This window comes from Leptonychotes weddellii, chromosome 14, assembly GCF_054177405.1.
Source record: "Leptonychotes weddellii isolate Sample4059 chromosome 14, ASM5417740v2, whole genome shotgun sequence".
In the NCBI taxonomy this organism is placed as follows: domain Eukaryota; kingdom Metazoa; phylum Chordata; class Mammalia; order Carnivora; family Phocidae; genus Leptonychotes; species Leptonychotes weddellii.
The window spans coordinates 76,102,866-76,126,242 of NC_138382.1; the positions used below are offsets into that span (position 1 = coordinate 76,102,866).

The 23,377-nt window shown below is 46.6% G+C and overlaps 1 long non-coding RNA gene across 1 annotated transcript; it reads right to left on the reverse strand.

Annotated features, from left to right (window-relative positions):
• Nucleotides 1-5,607: 5,607 nt before the first annotated feature.
• On the reverse strand, nt 5,608-8,214 carry LOC145717155 (uncharacterized). The gene is made up of 2 exons (XR_014140208.1): nt 7,157-8,214; nt 5,608-6,218 (listed from the first exon to the last, which is right to left on the reverse strand). It is a non-coding gene; the product is annotated as an uncharacterized LOC145717155 (long non-coding RNA).
• Nucleotides 8,215-23,377: the final 15,163 nt, after the last annotated feature.

A 23,377-nucleotide genomic window follows, 5' to 3' on the forward strand; every position in this document is an offset into this window, starting at 1 on the left:
GATTTTAGTTATTTATTTGAGAGAGAGGGAGAGTGTGAGAAAGAGTAGGGTGAGGGGCAGAGAGAGAAACAGACTCCCCGCTGAGCAGGAAGCCTGGTGCAGGGCTTAATCCTAGGACTCCGGGATCATGACCCGAGCCGAAGGCAGACACTTAACCAACTGAGCCACCCAGGTGCCCCTATTTGGAAGATTTTTAAACAGATTAGAAAACTCTATTTCCAAGTTACTTAAGTTTGCAGATGTAAGAGCTCTTATGTATGATCCAATCATGTAATACTAGAAATATTCCAAATGTCCATTTTTCATAATGCCCTCTCTGTGGCAAAAATTTGTCAAAAAGTAATTTTTGTACCATTCTCTGGTAAATTGGCCTTTCCTCCACAAAGTGCAGATTGTGTGTGTGTGTGTGTGTATGTGTGTTTATTATGACGGATCTGTTGGGAGCACATTACCAAGAGCTACTTGTCATCTCTGAAAAGGCCAGTAAGTTTGAAATATGCAGCTTTTTATAAAAGAAAAATGCAAAATTCATGTTTAAGTTAGAGTAGTCCATGTATATTCTTTGCCTTGAGATAAACAATGAACTTTTCTGTAGTGCAAACATTTTTATGATCATTCCCTTCCTTTTTGAAAAACACTGTTAAACTCTACTGTTTAAACTATACTTGGGGGCACCTGGCTGGCTCGGTCAGTAGAGCATGAAGCTGTTAATCTCAGGGTGGTGAGTTCAAGCCCCACATCAGGGGTAGAGTTTACTTAAAAAAATAAGGGGGCGCCTGGGTGGCTCAGTCCGTTGAGCATCCGACTCTTGATCTCAGCTCAGGTGTTGATCTCAGGGTTCATGAGTTCAAGCCCTGCATTGAGCTCCACACTGGGCATGGAGCCTACTTAAAAATAACTAACTAAAAAAATAAACTGTACTTTGTGTACTTCTGGCTTCATTTCTTCCCCAGGAGTGATACACTGAGTGATTTTTATTTTGCTATCTCAATAACTGCATCCCAGGATACTTGGTTTGCTCCAGTCCAAAGCAGCTGCTCTGTCAGTAATTATTCTCCCACAGTTGGGTTTGTTTTTTCCATGAATCATTGTTTTTATTAAACGACTCACTTCATTGATGAGACCGTATCTTCTCCGGTTCATCTTTGCTTTGGAGACTCACAAAAATTAAGAAGTAGTGCTTTGGTCTTTCATTAGTGGAGCGGAATCTGGCAGATGCCATAAAGCAGAGACACCTGTCACCCCTACCTATCCACGTGTATGCTGGGCTGCCTCTTGTCCTGGAATGTGCTGTCACCCACCCTTTCCGCCTAGCCCTCCAATAATACATGCTGATGAAGAAAATGTTAAAGAAGAAGAAGGAGAAGGAGAAGGAAGAAGAAGAAGGGGAAGAAGAAAGAAGAAGAAGAAGGAGAAGAAGGGGAAGAAGAAAGAAGGAGAAGAAGAAGAAGAAGAAGAAGAAGGGGAAGAAGAAAGAAGAAGGAGAAGGAGAAGAAGGGGAAGAAGAAAGAAGAAGAAGGAGAAGAAGAAGAAGAAGGGGAAGAAGAAAGAAGAAGGAGAAGAAGAAGGAGAAGGAGAAGAAGAAGGGGAAGAAGAAAGAAGAAGAAGAAGAAGAAGGAGAAGAAGAAAGAAGAAGAAGAAGGAGAAGGAGAAGAAGGGGAAGAAGAAGAAGAAGGGGAAGAAGAAAGAAGAAGAAGAAGAAGAAGAAGGAGAAGGAGAAGAAGGGGAAGAAGAAGAAGAAGGGGAAGAAGAAAGAAGAAGGAGAAGAAGAAGAAGGAGAAGGAGAAGGAGAAGAAGAAGGGGAAGAAGAAAGAAGAAGAAGAAGAAGAAAAGAAGAAGAAGAAGAAGAAGAAGGGGAAGAAGAAGAAGGGGAAGGAGAAGAAGAAGAAGGTGAAGAAGAAAGAAGAAGAAGGAGAAGGAGAAGGAGAAGAATGGGAAGAAGAAGAAGAAGAAGAAGAAGAAGAAGAAGAAGAAGAAGAAGGAGAAGGAGAAGGAGAAGGAGGAGAAGGAGAAGGAGAAAGAAAGAAGGAGAAGGAGAAGAAGAGGAAGAAGAAATAGAAGAAATATGTTTTAGTTCTTTGCCAAGTTGTTTTTATTTTTGTTACAGTTCTTACTACAGACAGTTTTACCACAGCAGGAAGAACAGAGATTCCCAAGGGTACTTATGTTTCTGCTTTTGCTATTAAGAAACCTCAAAAAAAAAAAAAAAAAAGGCTTCAAAACATTTATCATGAAGTTTAAAGAAATTTGGGGGGAAGTAATAGATGACACAGCTTTAAATGTTCACAGCTTGGGAAAATTGTAGAGGTTTGTCTGCACATTTGATTGTGACATGTTTTACAACTTGGGATGGCTGAATATCGTATAACCTGACATCTCAAGGCCAATCTCCACCCAGGCGCAGGTCCGAGACTGGCTGGGGCGTCCGGCTGGTTCAGTCAGGGGAGCGTGTAACTCTTGATCTCAGGGTCATGAGTTCAAGCCCCGCGGCAGGTGTAGAGATTACTTAAAAATAAAATCTTAAGTCAATAAAAAATAAAAAAGAGACTGGCTGGGGCGCCTGGGTGGCTCAGTCTGTTAAGTCTGAGTTTTTTGGTTTCGGCTCAGGTCATGATCTCAGGGTTGGGAGATCAAGCCCCGAATCGGGCTCTGTGCTGGGCGTGGAGCCTGCTTGGGATTCTCTCTCTCCCTCTGCCCTTCCCCTCACCTTAAAAAAAAAAAAAAAAGAGGGAGACTGGCTGAAAACCCACATCTCAGACTTCTGGATTAATTAGAGCCCTGGGACTGGGAGAAGAGCCGGCTCTGACATTTTTTTCCTGGAGCTCTACTTTCAACATCACTGTCACCCTGAGCTAGTCTTGGCTTTTTCCTAGATGGCTTCATTCTTCTTTTACAGCTTTATTGAAGTAAAACTGATGGATAGTAAACTACTTGTTTAAAGCGCACAGTTTGATGTGTTTTGACGTATGTAGGCACCCATGAAATCATCACATCAATATATCTCCTCCACCTCCACAAGTTGCCTTGGGCCCCTTTGTCACCCTCCTTCCCCCCTCCCCCAACCCCAGGCATCCCCTGATCTGTCACGGTAGATCTGTTCACATTTTCTAGAATTTTATATCAATTGACCCACATGTCATGTACTCTTTGACCTCTTTCATTCAGCCTACTTATTTTGAGATTCAGAAATGTTGAGTGTATTGACAATTCCTGGGCTCGAGGCCCTTCTTCCATCTTCAAAGAGCATCCCTCCAGCTGTGTTCCCAATGTCACACCTCTCTGACTCCGACCCTCCCGCCTCCCTCTTCTGAGGACTCGTGATTATAATGGACCTGCCCAGATGACCCAGGATGATCTCCCTGTGTCAGGATCCTTAACTTCATCATCGTATCTGCAAAGCCATGTAAGGTAACGATCAGAGGTTCCAGGGGTTAGGACAGGGACTTCTTTAGGGAGGCATTATTCTGTCTGTTATGGCTACGATGAACATTTGTGTCTGAGTATTTTGTGGACATATGCTTGAGTTTATCTAGGAGGAGGATAGTTGGGCCATAGGTAACTGTAGGGTTAACATTTTAAGAAACTACTAAACTGATTTCCAAAGTGGTTGTGCCATTTCGCATTCCTGGCTGCAGTGTGTGAGAGGTCCTGGGGCTCTACGTCCTTGGGATGGCAGGTTGTTTGTTGTTGTTGTTTAAAGATTTTATTTATTTGAGAGAGAGAGAGAGCACAGGTAGGGGGAGCGGCAGAGGGAGAGGGAGAAGCAGGCTTCCTGCTGAGCAGAGAACCCAACATAGAGCTGGATTCCAGGACCCTGGGATCATAACCTGAGCTGAAGGCAGATGCTTCACCGACTGAGCCACCCAGGCATCCTGTTTTTCTTTTTTTAAAACAAAAGGAAGAACTCCCCCCTGGCCCCTGCATAGGAAATGAAACTTTTAGGACTCAACCCCTGTGCTTTGGCATATTCTATGACAACATTAAGGACCAGTATTTCCCAAATACTGAACTTCAACTTTACTTTCTACTAAAGTTTTTTACGCTGTGAGTGGATTTCAGAATGACTTTTCCCCAAGCCCAGGTCCGATGGGTCCTTATTGTCCTCTGACCTGGGACAGAGCATTTTCTTCCTTGCTGCGGTGTGTTAATGTGATTTCCCAGCAGTTGGTTCCTTACCCATCTGTAGGCATTCATTACACACTCTGTGAAGTATTTTGCCAACTTCTGATTGCAAAAGACTTCAGATTATCAAATCCTAGAGCAGGAGCGGGAAAACCACAGCCTCTGGTCTAAATCTGGCCCACTGCCTATTTTTGTAAGTAAAGTTCTTTTGGAGCCTGGTTACCCTCATTTGTTGATTATTTATTGTCTGTTGTGTTTTCACGCTGTAACAGCAGAGTGAAGCAGCTGCAATGAGACCACATGACCCTCCGAGTCTAAAATATTTACTATCGGGCCCTTTTTTTGCCAACCCCTAACAGCTAGAGTAATTTGGCCTTTTGTAAAAAGGAATCTCCAACTGGTATCGTGAGGAATGCTTGCCTGGTAACTTGTAGGTAAGTACATGTGTAAACCGCTTATCTGCTAGTCAATCTTCCAGCAATAACCACCTCCAAATCATATTCTTGGGGCGCCTGCCTGGCTAGTCAGTAGAGCATGAGACTGACTTGATCTTGGGGTTGTGGGTTCAAGCCCCATATTGGGTATAGAGATTTAAAAATAAAATCTTTTTTTTTTTTTTTTTGAGAGAGAGAGAGGGTGGAGAGGGGGAGAGGGAGAGAGAGAATCTTAAGCAGGCTCCACACCAAGCACGGAGCCTGACAGAGGGCTCAATCTCACAACCCTGAGATCATGACCTGGGCCGAAATCAAGAGTTGGACACTTAACCAACTGAGCCACTCAGGCACCCCAAAAATACATTCTTAAAAAAAAATCATATTCTTGGGGGCACCTGGGTGTCTCAGTAGTTAAGCAACTGCATTTGGCTCAGGTCATGGTCCCAGGGTCCTGGGATCGAGCCCCTTGTCCAGCTCCCTGCTCCGCAGAAGGCCTGCTTCTCCCTCTCCCACTCCCCCTGCTTGTGTTCCCTCTCTTGCTGTCTCTCTCTGTCAAATAAATAAATAAAATCTTTTAAAAAAATCATATTCTTTTTCTTTTTTTAAGATTTATTTATTTATTTGAGACAGAGAGAGAATTGAGGGTGGGGGAGGAAAAAATCATATTCTTAAACCAGAAGTAAAGGGGAAAAAAAAGATCTCTGGGGGCAAGAAATCACTGTCACAAAGATCTTATGCTAAATTATAATATCTTTTTATTTATTTACTTATTTATTTATAAAAATTTTATTTATTTATTTGACAGAGAACACAAGTAGGCAGAGTATCAGGCAGAGGGAGAAGGAGAAGCAGACCCAGGTGCCCCAGGTGCTCAGTCAGTGAAGCATCTGCCCTCGGCTCAGGTCATCGTCCCAGAGTCCGGGGATCGAGCCCCTCATCCGGCTCCCTGCTCAGTGGGGAGTCTGCTTCCCCCTCTGCCCCTCACCCTGCTCATGCTCTCTCTAATAAACAAATAAAACCTTTAAAAAATAAAAAATAAATAAAAATACAATTCATAATGAACTAACTTTGTTTCCTAGTCCAAAGCATTTTATCAGCCACACTGATGGGGATAAGGATGGAGATGGTAGGGGTGTAGAAAACCATTATTTGAGACAGACTATGGCCACAGGTCTGGTGGCCTGATAGGAAAGTAATAGTAATCCAAAAAATAAGACAGAATTCTATTAAAGCACGGGACGATGATAAATATTAATAGTGCTAAGCGATTAGGAAAAGGTTAACTATGTCCAAGATTCTCTATTTAAAGACATTTAAAAAAAATAAGATTGCTTTTTAAAACACACAAAAATGGGGCGCCTGGGTGGCTCAGTCGTTAAGCGTCTGCCTTCGGCTCAGGTCATGATCCCAGGGTCCTGGGATCGAGTCCCACATCGGGCTCCCTGCTCAGCAGGAAGCCTGCTTCTCGCTCTCCCACTCCCCCTGCTTCTGTTCCTGCTCTCGCTATCTCTCTCTCTGTCAAATAAATAAATAAAATCTTTAAAAAAAATAAAAAATAAAACACACAAAAATGTTGGGGCACCTGGGTAGCTCATTTGTTGAGGGTTGGTGAAGCGTCTGCCTCTTGATCTCTGCTCAGGTCTTGATCTTGTGGAGCCTACCCTAAAAACAAAACAGAACAAAAGAACTTTGGAATTTAAAGGGCTCTTTTGGTGATCTGTAAAGCTAATTGATGGGGAAGAAATAGTATTATTCTTAAGACGTTGTTTTGAAACGGCCTGTCAGATTCACAAACCGTGTTGTAACTTATTACCAATTAACTGTCAGGATGGATAGAGCTTGTGGGATTAAAAACCCTAACATTTTATAATATTTCTCATTCATTACTGTCGATAATCTTCTTACTGGATCCATTTTGAGAAGGCAAATACTGATATTTTAACTTCTATTGAGACTACACAAAACGTGCTATGGTATAGAGACCATCATTCCTTGCCAGGGCACGTCCCTGTGTGCCATCTTGGGGAATGGCGAGGTGGTCGGTGTAACCTAATGACTGAAAGTAGAGGACCCATTGTCAGTTGCTTAAGTTCAAACCCTAGCTATGTCATTTACTAGCTAATAGCTCAACAGACTAGCTCCATTCCCTCCTTTCTGAAGTGGGAGTGATAATAGTATCTGCTTCATAGGATTATTTCAAGGATTTAACAAACTAATGCACGTAAAGCACTTGCAAAGTTCCTGGATGCATACTGAGAGGATTAGCTACTTGCGTAGTTAGTACTAGTTATGATTATTAATATTTCAGCACGCATGCCCCCTGCTGGTTCTGAAGAACACAGTGAACTTTTTATTTAGCAGCTTGACCTAAGTAAAAATCCCGGGTCATTTTTGAGTAATCCTATTCGGACAGAATAATCTTGTGTGTTTTTACCACCCTAGATAAATGTTAATGATCTGGAATGCTCTTAATGACCTGATTCGGGAGTATTTTCAAGGGGACTCTAAGGCAGACTGCAGTTCAGGTCGCCTTCCAGGGCACCCTTTTATATGCATAAACCTCATTGTTTCCATGGGGTGACTGACTTAGGGGACTTCACCTCTTAGTATCATCAGCTCTGTTACCCTTGTTCAACAAGCAGAGGGTAGTCTTGCAGGGATTTTCACTAGACAGAAAAGCAAGCTTCAGCGTATGAAATATAATCAAGCGGCATCACACGTAGGGTCTACCATCATCTTTTCTTGTGGTATTATCTCTGCTAACACGGAACTTGCCCAATTTTCTGGCTGTTGCTGTTGCCATTCTTGCCAGTGCCTGTCTTAATCACGCAGCAAGCACACTGTGAGTCACGGAGCACTTCCAGGAGGCCTGCAGAAAACCTTTCAGAAAGCCAGTCCAGTCTCTCCTGGGCCTCAGGCATCTCACAGATAAAAATCTTGATGCAGAAAAACATTTGGCTTTTTGCAGTGATGGATTTCTTGCGAGTCTTTCACGTAACTTCTTCAACTTCGGGACAATCTTTGCAGATAAGCTCATTCCCACAGATGTTCTTTCTTCTTCTAGAAGAATTATGTCTGGGGCCCCTGCGGGTCACAGAGCTTCTGACAGAAGAAGCTGTGCGCAGATTTCTGCTCGTCAGGTTTCTCCTGGATCCTTCTCCTTTGGCCCAATGTCTTCAATTCCCCGCTGAGGAATTTTGTAGGCTGAGAGGCTCGCTGTCCGCAATCAGGTTTTTGATGTGTTTCTTCCAGTTCCCTTGCTCACGAACCTATGCGTGTGGGTCTTTCTGCCGCAGACACTCCACCTGTTCGGTCAGATTCAATTTCCTGCAACTGCTCCTGACGGGTCGTGTGCATCTGCTGGGGCAGAAGCCTCCGATCCTGGCTTCCGGACCCGTACATGTCTTCCCAAGCCCGGTGGCAGGCCTGGGGACCCTGTTGGGTGTCCTGTGTCCACCACGACACCTTGCGTCATCGCCATCTCCTCCACCAGAGGTCCCGCCGGCATCTCGGCCGGTCCTTCGCGGGCCAGCTGCCACATCCCGCCTCGTCTGCGGCCCCGGGCCTCCCAGCCCCTCAGGCCTCGCCGAGCGACCTGCCCCCAGACCGCCAGGGCCCGAGGCTCGCCCCGCGCCGCCCTCCGGCAAGCTCCCGGAAGCGCCACCTGGCGCTTGCCAACCCCTTGGCTCTCAGCCTCCTAGAGGTAGCTTGGCAAACCCCACCCCCCGCAGCACTTCGGCCAATAGAGGCTGGCCACCGGACGAGAGGCGGTGACTCTGTCCAATCGCGTCCCTCCGACAACAGGGGCTCGCCCAATCGCAAAGTGAAGCAGCCAATAACGCCTCCGAAGGCGGGGGAAAGAAAAGGGATGTGGCCACAAGGCCCCGCCTTCCGCTCTGCGAAGCAGAGGTGGTGCGCCTGCGTGAGGGAGCCTGGGGCAATAAGGCTCGGGTGGTACCTAAGGTGGGGATCTCGTCATTATCCATTCTTTGCGTGAATCTTTTAAAACTGCCTGTGCACACTGAAAGAGCTAGTTTATTTAATTTTATTTTTTAGAGAGTGGGGAGGAGCAGAGAGAGAGAGAATCCGAAGCAGGCTCCCCCCTCCCCCGGGGGGCTGGATCTCAGGACCCTGAGATCATGCATGACCTGAGCCTAAATCAGGAGTCGCACGCTTAACGACGGAGCCACCCAGGCCCCGGGGGGAGCTAATTTAATTAAAACCTGCCACACTGATCCACTTATCCAAGCACTCCCTCCACGTGACACTTCTATTTGTTTATTCTAAAAAAAAAAAAATACAGCGTATTAAATTTTACTAATTATGTATTATACAGATCGATCCTCCGCCGAGTGAAGGCGCCAGGGTCAATCTGTATAACACATATTAGTGAAGTTTAATAGCTCTATGATTTTTTTTAAAGAATAAAGATAAACATAAATAGCAGGATTATATTTATTCCCCTTGCACCCCGGTGGACCAGCTTGAATCCTCCCCAGGGTACTGGCACCTCACTTCAGAGACTCTGCCCTAGAACAATTTCTTTTGTTGTCTGTAAAGAGGTAGGAAAGGGGCAAATGTGTACTTAGACACTGGAGACAGACCACCTGGGTTGGAGCCCTGTGTCTGCCATGTCCTTGCTGAGTGATTTCAGCTAAGTCACAAACTCTCTGTGCAACTTCCTTATCTTTAAAATGAGGGTATTAGCAGTATCTCATAGAGTTTTTTTGTGAGGATCTAATGAGTTAATATGAAAGTGCTTAGAACAATGCCTAATCTAAAGTCAGCCCTTAATCAATGACAATGATGTTGAGTGGGTGGGTGTAGTCTCAGAGCAGGTGGGGGCTCACTAGTGTCATCTGTCCTTAATTCTTTTCGATTACAGGCTTTGGGTTGAAAAGATTAGGTTCCACATTGATTCAGCAAGCATAAGCCTTTCACCTCATAAAATTTACTAAAACTTCAGGCGCCTGGCTGGCTCAGTCCTTAAGCGTCTGCCTTCAGCTCAGGTCATGATCCCAGGGTCCTGGGATCAAGCCCTGCATTGGGCTCCCTGCTCAGCAGGAAGCCTGCTTCTCCCTCTCCCACTTCCCCTGCTGGTGTTTCCCCTGCTGGTGTTCCCTCTCTGGCTGTGTCTCTCTCTGTCAAATAAATAAATAAAATCTTTAAAAAAAAAAAAAATTTACTAAACCTTTCTAAGCCTCAAGGACACCTACGTGGCTCAGTCGGTTAAGCATCTAACTTGGGTTCAGGTCCTTATCCCAGGGTCATGGGATCGAGTCCCGAGTTGGGCCCCTGGCTCAGCGGAGAGTCTGCTTTTTGCACTCCCTCTGCTCCTTCCCCCGGCTCATGCACTCTCTTGCACTCTCTCTCTCTCAAATAAATAAATGAATATTTGAGAGAAAGAGCATGGGGAGGGCGCAGAGAGAGAAGCAGACTCCCCACTGAGCAGGGAGCCCAACTCGGAGCTCAATCCCAGGACTCTGGGATCATGACCTGAGCCAAAGGCAGATGCTTTACCGACTGAGCCATCCAGGAACCCCCTAAATAAATAAAATCTTAAAAAAAAAAAAAACCTTTCCAAGCCTCAGTTTCCTTCTCTGTAAATGAGGGATGAGGTAAGTATAAAATGACAACATGCATGTAACTTATTCAGCACAGTACCTGACATTTATTAGATGCTCATTCAGTAAATGAGACCTGTAGCAGAGTCTGATCTGTGCTCCGCGTTCCCCATCTCCTTCTCCTCCAGGGCAACCACTAGACTACAATTCCCAGCCTCCCATGCTATCAGGTGGGGCGACAAGGCTGAGTTCTGGCCAATGGAATGTGGGCAGAAGTGATGGGCATGCTCCCAGGCCTGCTGTCCTCTCCATTTCCTTGTCTGCACAGCTGGGAGTGATAGTGGAATCAGAACAAGGAAGGTTCCTGAATCCCTGCAACACCTCTTGGAACAGAGGAGCTCAACCAGGAAAACACTTGGGAGAGAACTCAAAAATAAACTTTTATTGTGGTGTACCACTGAAATGCTGGGGTTCCTTATCACAGTCGGTAGTCAGCCTCATACATAGTCATTTCTTTTTTTTTTTTTTTCCTTTTTAAAAGATTTATTTGTTTATTTGAGAGAGAGAGAGAGAGAGAGTGAGCAGGGGGCGGAGCAGAGGGAGAGGGAGAATCTCAAGCAGACTTCCTACTGAGCACGGAGCCTAATGCAGGGCTCGATCTCACCACCCTGAGATCATGACCTGAGCCAACATCAAGAGTTGGACGCTTAACTGACTGAGTCACCCAGGCGCCCCTACATAGTCATTTCTATTATTACTGTACTATTATTATTTTACTTTCTTTTTATTCCTCAGCACTCTTAGTTGCCACAAGATTAATTGTACTTGTTGAGGGTGTGTTGTTTTGTGAGGGCATTTTACATGTGTGCACACTGCTGCTCAACAAGATTGTAAGCCCTTCTCTGGGCTCTGTATCTTTTCTGGACTCTCCCCCCAGCCCTGTGCCTCACATTCACAGAGCTCAGTTCTTCCAGCAATACCTGTGGAATGACAAGAATGGTAAATATCTATAGGTAGGTGCAAAAGTCGTTTTCTACATCACTGAATTCTCATACCACCTCTGTTTCTTTTTTAAAATTTTATTTACTTATTTTTTAAGTAAACTCTACGCCCAGCATGGGGCTTGAACTCAGGACCTGGACCAGACAAAGAGGACCCAGGAGACCAAGAGTTGCATGCTTAACCGACTGCGCCAGCCAGGTGCCCCCTCTCTTCTCCTTTTTTTATGGATTCCTGTGTTCATCCATTCACTCATTGATTTAGCAACTATCTATTGAACTCCTACTCTGTGCCAGGCACTGTATGAGACTCAGAGATACAACTCCAAACACGCAAACACCATCTCAGTCCAGGGGGATCTTACAGTCTAATGGGCAAGTAAGACAAGCCAACAACATTATCGATATAAAACACTGGTCCATGAGCTTCATGAATGTTCTCTCTGTCTTGTAAGCCATGGCATCCCTGGTGCTGGTGCTGACCAAGTGGGAGAGGTAAGAAGACTGGTGCTCTGGCGGTTTGGAGGTGAGCACCCATGGGGAAGGGCTCTTAAAGGAAGTGACGTCCAAGCTGAGGCCCGAGGGTTGAGTAGGATTCACGAAGGCAAAGGAAGTTGTGTGGGCAAGGGGGGGTAGTTTATTCTAAGCAGAGAGAACAGGTACCAAGTCTGGAGGGATGGGAAAGCTATGACTCCGGAAAGTGAGGAGGCAGACAGAAGGCTGGAGAGGTCAGTGGGGCCAGAGTACATTCTGGAATGCCAAGGCACATGGCCAAAGGCATTCATGAGCCCCTGACAAGACTGGCAGCTGGTCTTTCACTGGTTAATGCCTCCCCTGAAAGGGATAGGAATAGCAAGGAGTGATTCAGCTCAGCCTCTCAGGGGCGGGACAGGGGATGAACACCTGGGAAAAGCCACTGCTTGTCACCCTGGAAGAACTTCTGCAAGTGTGGACCCTGACCTGTGAGGACACAGCCCAGGGAAGCCCAACCGACTCATTATTCTTGTTGCATTTTAGTTTCCACACCTGGGCCCCACTAGCATGTCCCCCCGCCCCCAGCTATTGTTTGTGTCAGGTGCCCCGCTGGGATGATGAAAACGTGTACACCCAGCCCTTGTGAGAAAGGACTCGCTGTGATCACCGCCCATAATTCTTAATACACCTTCTTTAGAACAGCCTTGCAATTAATCAACCACTAAGCCCGCCGGCCCAGGCCAACGGGACAGAGTGTGTCCTCATTCAGTGTGTTGGCTGGGAAGCAAACAATAGATTCATCGAGGCAGCCTAGTTATTCAAACTTCTGTACAAAATTTCCTTAAACTTTCCTTTATTTTCCTTTTTTCTTTTTAAAAGATTATTTATTTATTTATTTGACAGAGAGAGACAGAGCGAGAGAGGGAACACAAGCAGGGGGAGTGGGAGAGGGAGAAGCAGGCTTCCTGCTGAGCAGGGAGCCTGATGCGGGGCTCCATCCCAGGACCCCGGGATCATGACCTGAGCCGAAGGCAGATGCTCAACGACTGAGCCACCCAGGCACCCCTCTTTTTTTTCCCCCTTGATCTAACTTATGACCAAAGATTTTGCTGCCAATCAGATTCAGTATGACACAGTGGTTAAGAGTAGAAACGTTGAGGGGCGCCTGGGTGGCTCAGTCGGTTAAGCATCTGACTCTTGATTTTGGCTCAGGTCATGGTCTCAGGGCCTTGAGATCAAGCCCCGTGCTGGACGTGGAGCCTGTTTGAGATTCTCTCTCTCTCTCTCTCCCTCTGCCCCTCCCCCTGTGCTCTCTCTCTCTCTCTCTTAAAAAAAAAAATTAGAAGCTTTGAAATGAGACAAAACTAGGTTTGACTCCTAGATCTGGTCATCACTAGCTGTCTGAGCTCTTATCTTCTCTGAGACTTGCTTTTCTGGTCTGTAGAATGGGGACATTAGATTCAATAAGACAATGCAGGTCAAACGTTTAGCACATTGCTTGGCACGGTAGGAGGAAGTCATTATTCAAGATTCAAAAAAATGTTTATTGAGCTCCTGAGTCATGTGCTCCATAAATAACTCAAAGTGAGCCGGCTTCTTCTGGGTGGGTTTATCTGTTCTGCTTTTAAATTACCATGAAGGAAACAAGCTGAAACGGGTAGTTTTCAAAGCGCGGTCTGCAGACTCCTGGGGGTCACTGAGACCTTCTCAGGCAGCTGCATGGTTCAAAACTATTTTCATAGTTTTGCCTTTTTCCCTGTGTGGATTGATGGTGCAAAAACAGAGGTCGGTGAAACAGCCAGCACCTTAGGCTGTGTCAAGGCAGTTGCTCCCAGCTGTTCTAGTAGTCATTGCCTTCTTCAATTGCCATGTTCTTGCAGAAAAAAATAGAAACCGCCTCTATTCTAGAGTGTCCTTGATGAAGCAGTAAAAATCATTTTATTAAATCTCAGCCCTAGAGGGCATACCTTTAGAGTATTTTGTCCGACGAGATGGGAAGTACACAAAGGGCACTTTCCTGCCACATACCAGAGTACAGTGATTGTCTCCAAGAAAAGCACTTGGAGGATTTGAGCTGCCAGTTGAAGTAGCTGCTTTTTGCAGGGACCACCATTTTTATCTGACCGACCATGGTTATTCAGGCAAAACAGATTTTTTTTTTTTTTGAAAGTGAATAAAGGGAGCCTGTCACTTCGAGGAAAGCAACTGCCAGGATTTGTTGCCGATGATACAGCTGGAAATCTTAAGCAAAAGTTAGACTTTTGGAAAACTTGGGTGAGCCCCTGTGAGCCTGACAGTTTCCTAGTTAGTTTCTTCTAGCTTTGGCAGTGATATTAACCAATGTGATTTTGAAGTAAAATTACATTTGTCAGCATTGGGAGATCTGCATGAGTCAGTGAATCAATATTCTCCGAAGGACCAATTCATAATGTTACAGAATGAGTAAAGGATCCGGGTGAAAGGGAAAGGTAGACCAATGGATTTCGAGATCACACAGTGAGGGAAGTTTGTGGTTATGGTTTCAGCTTCAAATTGCCACTAAGAAACGAAAACTTGGCAAGTTTTGGTGCACTGTCAAAAAATAATATCCACAGTGATCTGAAAAGGCTATTGAAATAGCCCTCTCTTCTCCAGCAGCATCCCTATGTCAGGCTCCATATTCTTCATATACTTCAACTAAGACAACATATCACAATAGATTGAATTCAGAAGCAGCCATGAGAATCCAGCTGTTTTCCATTAAGCCAGACAGTAAACAGATTTATGAAAAAAAATTTTTTTTTAAGATTTTATTTATTTATTTGAGAGAGAGAATGAGAGACAGCACAAGAGGGAAGAGGGTCAGAGGGAGAAGCAGACCCCCCGCTGAGCAGGGAGCCCGATGCAGAACTCGATCCCGGGACTCCAGGATCATGACCTGAGCTGAAGGCAGTCGCTTAACCAACTGAGCCACCCAGGCGCCCTGAAAAAAATTTTTTAAATGCCAGTTTCCTTGGTAAGAAAAAAAAAAAGATGTTTTGCAAAATTGAATTAGTTTCCTAAAACCATAGTATTGATGTTAATATGTAAGGGGCTTATTGTTATTTTAAATCAAATAATAAATATTTAAAATGTTTCTCAGTTTTAAGTTCTAATACGGTAAATAGAGACGGTTATAACCCCCATAAACAAAATCTCTTTAGGGTTGTGTTAAGATTGAAAAGGAATCCTAATACCAAGAAGGTTTAGAAGCACTGACTTAGAGTGTTTACTATGTGCTATAAACTGTTCAGAGCGTTTCATGAATACTGTCATCTGAGCCTTACATCGAGCCAATATGATAGCTTGTCTGAACTGCCACCCAGGAGTCCAAAGCCACCTCCCTTCAAATCCTAAGCCTCTGGTTTTCAAAATGGGCTCGTCCTTCCCTTAGGGTGAATTCCTTCCCAGGAGCTCCTGTTCATTTCTAGGACCTGCCATCCACGGGACCGTCCTGCAACTTGCCAGCCTTGCTGGCGCCAAAGCTGACCCAGGAGGCTCCCTGGGAAGAGTCCCTGGCTTTAAAGATGAGTGAGCCTTGGGGTGCCTGGGTGGCTCAGTCAGTTAAGCGGCTGCCTTTGGCTCAGGTCATGATCCCAGGGTCCTGGGATCGAGCCCCGCATAGGGCTCCCTGCTCAGCGGAGAGCCTGCTTCTCCCTTTCCCTCTGCCTGCCACTCTGCCTACTTGTGCTATCTCTGCCAAATAAATAAATTAAAAAAAAAAATCTTTAAAGATGAGTGAGCCTTGGGCGCCTGGGTGGCTCGGTTGGTTGGGCGACTGCCTTCGGCTCAGGTCATGATCCTGGAGTCCCGGGATTGAGTCCCATATCGGGCTCCTTGCTCAGCAGGGGGTCTGCTTCTCCCTCTGACCCCCCCCCTCTCATGTGCTCTCTCTCTCTCATTCTCTCTCTAAAATAAATAAATAAAATCTTTAAAAAAAAAAAAAGATGAGTGAGCCTTTTAGAGATGGACAGAAAAGGGGTGCCTCGGTGGCTCAGTTGGTTAAGCGACTGCCTTCAGCTCAGGTCATGATCCCGGAGTCCCGGGATCAAGTCCCGCATCGGGTTCCCTGTTCAGCGGGGAATCTGCTTCTCCCTCTGACCCTCTCCCCTCTCATGCTCTCTCTCACACTTTCTCTCTCTCAAATAAAGAAAATCTTTAAAAAAAAAAAAAAGAAAGAAATGGACAGAAAATTGCTCATCATCCTTAATGTTTAAGTATCACCTGCAAGTCTGGAAATCTAAATGATAACATGTGTGAACAAAAATGATGGTAACAACTGACCAAGATCCCTGCAAAAGTGCAGTTTCAAATCAGATCATTGTTTGTTGTGATAAAAAACACATAACGTAAAATTTACCATTTTAATTACTTTTAAAGTATGCAATTCAGGGGCATTTAGTACCTTCACAGTGTTGTACAACCATCACCTCTGTTTGTTTCCAGATCTGTTTCATCCTCCCAGAAGAAAACCCCGTGCCTATTAAGCAGTCACTCCCCTCCCGCCCAGCCCTGGGCAAACACTAATCTGCTTTTCGTCTCTGTGGATTTGCCTATTCCGGGGAATTTCATATAAATGGATCATACAATATGTGGCCTTTGTGTCTGGCTTCTTTCTCTTAGTATAATGTTGTCAAGATCCATTCATGTTGTAGTGTGGATCAGTAATTCCTTCCTTTTAGTGGCTAAATAGTATTTCGGGTTGGATCTACCACATTTTGTTTATCTGCTCCTCAGGAGATGGACATTTGGGTTATGTTTACCTTTTGGCTATTGTGAACAGGGCTGCTGTAAAAATTCAGGTATACATTGTGTTTGAACATCTCTTTTCAATTCTTTTAGGTATGCCTACGAGTGGAATTGCTGGGTCATAGGATAATTCTATGTTTAGCTTTATGAGGACCCACCAGACTGTTTTCTACAGTAGCCGCACCGTTTTAAATGCCCACCAGCGCTGTAGGAGTGCTCCAATATCTCTCGGTCCCTGCTGACACTTGTCACTGTCCATCTTTTAGATTATAGCCATCCTGGTGGGTATGTAGTTGCATCTCGTTGTGGTTTTGATCTGCATTTTCCAGATAGCTAATAATATTGAACATCTTTTCATGTGCTGGTTGACCATTTGTGTATCTTTGGAGAAAGGTCTTATTCAAGTCCTTTGCCCATTTTTCCATTGGTTTGTTTCTCTTTGTTGTTGAGTTGCAAGTGTTTTTGAACATTCTGGAGATTAGACCCTTATCAGGTATTTGGTTTACAAATATTTCCTCCCATTCTGAGGGTTGTCTTCTCTCTTTCTTGATATCAGGTTAGATTTTGAAATCTATTCTTTCTCTAGTTCCTACATTTCTGAGGTAGTGGCCATAGAGGGCAAGACGTGATTACTAAATCCCCCTGCCAATGACCCTCTCTCATTCCCCCTTTATCACACCACCTCTACATCCCGTTGTCAGCTGCCGTGGTTGGTATGGATGCTTCCTGGAGCTCCGGGTCGGGAGCCTCTGGAGAGAGCTGGCTCTTCCTTTCTTTCCTTTGCCTTCTCGAACTGCACCCCTCAATAATTTTTGCTGCTTTTTCTCAGCTGAAGTTGCTGAGTTTTCAATCTTACCCTCAGTCTTCTTTTATCCCCAGTCTTGGCTCTTTTCCTCTCTGCCTCCTCCTGTCTCTCCCCTTGGTGGGAAAAGATGGGCAGATTTTTTTTTTTTTTAAGATTTTATTTATTTATTTGAGAGAGAGAGAGCACAGAGGGAGAGGGAGAAGCAGACTCCCCGCTGAGCAGAGAGCCTGACATGGCACTTGATACCAGGACCCCAAGATCCTGACCGGATCCGAAGGCAGACGCTCAACTGACAGAGCCACCCAGGTGCCCCATGTGGGCAGATTTGTAAGAATCTGGTGTGATGTGGAGAGAAGGGGTCAGGGCTCTCTGCCCTGGACTCTCCTTGTCATCCAGGCCCCCGGAGGAGATGCTTTTAGTCTCTGTGTGCTGGGTGCTGAGACTCAGATGCTGCCCACTGTGGTGTGAGTTTCTAGGTCTGTGCAGGGCCCCCTGCTGTGTGCTCAGACCCAAGTGTAGTATTTTTAGCTCAAGGTTCCCCTCCCTACTGGAATGCACATTCCCTGGGTTGGGGCCACTTTTCCAATGGCCACCAGCCAGCCTGTGGGCCCCTCCCAGTGCCCAGACACTACCATCTCCAGGCCTTTGTTCAAGCTGGCCCCTCCACCTGGAATGTTCATGCCCAGTCTCCCCTGATTAAACTCCTCTCTTCCTTCAGAGCCTGGCATCAAAAGCACCTGCACCAAGAAGCGCCCTTAGTCTCCCCAGCTGGAATCCATTTCTCCCTCTCCCTGGACTATTATCCCCCTTTCCCCTGCCAGTTAAGATGACTGAAATAGGGACTCACGCTCTCTCTCATCAGTACATTGCACTACGGAGAACAGGTGCAGTGAATGTGAAAGCAGGCCCTTCTAGGAATCCTGGAGCACGTGGTCACTACACAAGTTGTAGGCCTCACATTTCTGGATTGTATGGCAGGCGAGCTGTGGGCATGTCACCCAGTGTCCTGCAGTACTCGGGCATGAGGAAGCCCCAGACCAGGCCAGGACCAGGCCCTGATGATTCAGACCCACCTCAGGCCCGTGCCTGGCAGGTGTGAGAGCCGGAGAGATCAGTTTTTTCTTATTGCAGTTTTTGTTGTTTTTGTTTTGTTTTAAAGATTTTATTTATTTATTTAATTGACAGAGAGAGAGAGAAACAGCGAGAGAGGGAACACAAGCAGGGGGAGTGGGAGAGGGAGAAGCAGGCTTCCCACTGAGCGGGGAGCCCGATGCAGGGCTCGATCCCAGGACCCCAGGATCATGACCTGAGCCGAAGGCAGTTGCTTAACCAGCTGAGCCACCCAGGCGCCCCTTGTCTTTGTTTGTTTTTTTTTATTTTTTTATTTTTTTTTTTAAAGATTTTATTTATTTATTTGAGAGAGAGAATGAGATAGAGAGCATGAGAGGGGGGAGGGTCAGAGAGAGAGGCAGACTCCCTGCTGAGCAGGGAGCCCGACGTGGGACTCGATCCCGGGACTCCAGGATCATGACCTGAGCCGAAGGCAGTCGCTTAACCAACTGAGCCACCCAGGCGCCCCCTTGTCTTTGTTTTTAATGTCCCTTAAATTTGGGAGCCTCTTGAGTGTAGGGATCGCGTATTTCTCATCCGGCTGTTTCTCAGCGCTCCCACTGGCCTGGCCATGATAGAGCTTAGTAAACGTTTTGTGCTGTCGGATGGAGTGTCTTCATTAGACGGGATGGGTGGAGGTTTGGCTAAGGCACAGGGTGGGGGAAAGCAAGAGGTCCTGAGAACCTGAAAGTTTATTGACAAATAGTCCGCCACGCAACCTTTTGCTCTCTGTACACCTCCACTGCTCCTGCCCTCAAGAGGGGGTCTATTTCCCCTCCCCCTGGGGTCTGAGCTAGCCCTGTGACTCCCTCTGACTGACAGAATGCAGCAGAAGTGACACCTCAAAGAGGCCTGTCTGCTTCTGCTTTCACTCTTTTGGAATCCAGCTGCCCCGCTTTAAGGAAGCCCAGACTGTTTTGCTGGAGAGAGACCACATGGAGAATCCTGGAGGCTGAGACCCTTCAGGGAGGAAGGGATGGTGTGGGAGCATGACTGACACCAATCAACACCAGGTGGGGCAGAAGAACCATCCCCAAACCCACCAAATGATGAGAAATAACAAGTTGTTTTAAGCCACTCGATTTTGGGGGGCTGTTTGTTACACAGCAATGGATGACTGACAAGGGACATCGTTCTCTGATGTATCTGGGAATAGGAAGGAAAAGCAGTAGTAACAGACGTACACTCAGTGCTTGCTGGATGCCAGAGTTTGCTGACAGCCAGTGCACATAATCTCAGTCCGTTTTCACGACAAACCTCCCCCCAGTTTTCAGAGGCTCAGAGAGTTAGAGTCACTTGTCTAAAGACACACAGTAAATGAGGATAGAGACAAAACTTGAGTCAGGTCGGTCTGACTCCAAATCCTGCACTCTTCGCCATGGCTCTGTGCTGGGGGCCAGCCCGGGGCAAGGGCACAGACCCGGTGCCTATTTCTGGGTTTATCTGGGACGGGGCCCCACTGAGGAGGGGAGCTGGGGTGAGCTTGGCTGGGCCTCTGTGTATTGTGGAGCCAGGGTCAGTAACGCATGCCCACCTTGTGGACAATACTCAGGCTCGGAGTGGCTGGAGGGAAGCTTGCCTTGAAGCCAGGCAGGGTCCACATGAGAGACCCCTGGGCTGCCCCTGGGCATTGTGCCTGGGCCAGCACTTTAACGGCTGGCTCTGGAGTCTGGATAACCAAAAAGCCTCTGCTAACCACAGTGACATGACAAGCATCTGGCAACCAAGCAGTGGCAGGTGACTGTCCTGGAGCCTCATTTTACTGATCTGTAAAATGGGGATAATAATAGACCTTAACTCACAAAATCCTGGTGAAGAGGCTGTGATATACAGAAAGTGGGTGTTGGCACCACAAGCCCCCAGCAGGTGTGTGTTCTTTCTCCCCGCCTTTCTCTCTTTCAGCTCTGCCACCAGCTCCCTGTGTGAACTTGTCACTAAGCCTGTCTGCATTTTAGTTTCCCCGTCTGAAAGCGCTCAATAAATGGAACTGTCCCTGACAAAGGGATGAAAGAAGCCCAGCAAAACTTTAGATTCTCCAGGCAATGGAGTGATTCATGGAAGCTTTTCTGGCTTCCCTGGGAGGCCAGGACCGGACAGCGCACCAAGCAGAGGTCAGATTCCTTCTCTGAGTCTCAAATGCTCTCTGCCTTACATTTTTTCTTCTTTCAGTCAATAACGTCTCATTAAGCACCTACTGTGTGCCACAGATTGAGTGCTGGGTGCTGGGGAATTCAAGTGGAATAATTCAGTGACTGTGTTTGGATGAGCTCCTAGTCCTGTGGGGGCACATAGATATGTATAGAAATGACAACCACCAGCAAGATGGGGACTATCATCGACGGAATGTCACAGTGTGGTGGGGGTTAGAGAAGAAGAAGCCAGAGCACAGAGAAGAGAAAGAAGAGAGAGAGAGAATAAAAGCAGACAGCTTTCCAGATGAGTTCAAAAACACCAGGACCACCACCACAGCAGGCCAGAACGTGACCATGGCAGGGTTTTGTATATTCCACAAGAAATCAACGCGAAGGAGAGCCATATCTAGCCATACTGAGGTTCAACGAAGAAAATCATGGCTAAAGAAATACATTTATAAGTATTATGCAAAAATACTAATTGCAATATAACAAAACTCAGGGATCACATTTTGGTGTTCTTTTTTTTTTTTTTTTTAATATTTTATTTATTTATTTGAGAGCGAGCTTGTGAGAGCATGAGCGGGGGTAAGAGGCAGAGGGAGAAGCAGGCTCCCCGCTGTGCAGGTAGCCCAACGCGGGGTGGGGCGCAATCTTGGGACTTCAGGATCGTGACCTGAGCTGAAGGCAGACCCTTACCCGACTGAGCCACCCAGGCGCCCCTCAGGGATCACATTTTGGGAGGAATAAAATGATAAATACATAAAACCTGCATTAGGTCTCTAGGGATGGATGAAATTCCCCTTCTGCTCAGTTTGGGGGTCTGAAGAGGTTTCTCCACCCATATGCAGAGTTGCCAAGTTTCCTGAGATTTAAAAGTAAAAAAAACCAATAACACAAACGAAAGGAACTGTTGCTCGTTGGTTCATGCCAACTCTTCCCAGCTTTGCACTGCTTGGTCCAATCCTTCCTTCCTCTCAGTAGTCCCACTCTGGACAGTTGCTGTTTATAGTAACTTTGATGACATGAGAAATGTCCCCTTGAATGTCCCCCTTGACATTGCAGGCAGTCTCTTGGGGCTAAGTGACCCCAGGAGCCTTGATCCAGTCCTCATGCTCTGCTCCCTCCTTCTTTCTTCCTCCCTCTGGTCTCTCTGGGTCCTTAGTTCTGGGAAAGCTTTGACAGGCACCTTCAGAGTCCTGGAAAAATCTCAGGCGCCAGCCCTGGCTGACAGCCTCCGTCCACAGCCAGGCCCCACACCTCCTTGGGCATCTTAGCTTTGCTTTCCCCTAAGAAAGGCTCAAACTTCAAAGAAGGGCACTGCTGAATTCAAACGCTTGCCCTACCACCGAAGCCAAATTTGTGATCTTATCTAAGGTCACGTCACTTCTGACCTCAGTGTCCTTATCCAGAAAGTGGGAACAATAATAACTGTCTCCCAAGTATTAAGTATCTCTTGTAAACTGCTTAACAGCATGGCTGGCCCAGAAAATGTGCTCAGTAAAGGGTACCTAGCATTGTAGTTGTCGTCACCCAGGGAAGTTCAGAAAGAAAAGTGTTTCCTGAACCCTGGAAGCGATTTGGATACAGTCTGATCCTTGGGTTTTACAGGAGTGAAAGCATCTGCGGCCAGTGAACTCCCTGGAACCTAGCAGCCCTCCTGTCCCCAGAGGGCGTCACTCCCCTTCCAGAACTGCCAGGGGAGCAGAGCACTTGTTGACTTGATTTTTACCCCGTTTGTGGCCTTTAATAGATCCTCCTCTGTCTTCCCAGAGCACTCAAGACCCAAGCTTTTCATCTTCTGCTCTCTCTTGTCGGGTAATTAAAAAAAATAACCCCTCCTGATTCTTCATGAGTCTCTACCTACCAGCCTAGAAGAGCCACCCATTCCTCCTTTCAACAAACTAGCCAATATTTACATAGCGCCTACCGTGTGCTGGGCAGTGTGCTCCGTGGTAACCCCTAACCTTCTTAGTTAGGCTGAAGTGGGTCGACCTTCCTCTCAGCGCTTGCTGTGTGCCCTTGGGCAAGTTACTTAACCTCACAGAGTCTCCATTTCTCACCTGTGAACTGGAAAAATAACATCTGCCCGAGGAACGGGATTAAATGAGATAAACCACTCCAAACCAAGGCACACAGAGTATGGCCTGAAATGTCAGAGACAGGGGCGGATGATTTGGATTCCAGGTCCCAGCTACATTTCTCCTTTTTGCTTTTGCAAATTGTTTTTCTAACTGCCGATATTTCGAAAATAAAAAGCGAGAATTCTCCTTGACTCTCGAGACTTCAGACTGCAGAGGTAACCAGGAGCCGAGTGCATTCTCCCAGACCTTTTGTTTTGCATTCACACAAATACACAAACGCCAAAGATGATTGGCTTATTATTTTTCATTTTACAAAAACGGATAAAGTATCTATATTGTGCAACAACCTTGCTTTCGAGTTAACAGTGTATTGTTTCTGTTTCCTCTCCGTATATACATCACGTAACAAAATCCGGGCTCACTGTCAGGAAGCGCGGCAGTTCTGAGAGGGGAGGGGGCGGGGATCCGGGCTCGCGCCCCCGCCCTTCTCAACCCTCCTCGCATCTGGGCCTCACCGCCCCAGGCCCCTTTTAGCCCAGCCCCCCGTCTTCCGGACCACTCATTCCCCCCCCCGCCGCGCCCCGTCTCGCCCCAACCCCCTCCCCCGGACCTCCTCCTTTTTCCCTTCCCTAGAACCCCTTCTCCTTCTCTCCCTGGGCCCCTTCTCCGGGCCCCAGTCCCAAGTTCCACCCGCTTCCCAGACCCCCTTCTCCCGGCTCCCTCCCCTAGTCTCCCCAGCCCCAGTTCCGGCCTTTTCCTTTCCCTCCCAGCCCCCCTTCTCTCGTACCCTTTCCCGTGCGTCTCCTTGGGACCTCAGCCCCCTTTCTCCGGTGCCGCCCCCCCTCCTTCCGTCTCCCCGGGACCACAGCCCCCTCTTCTCTTGTCCC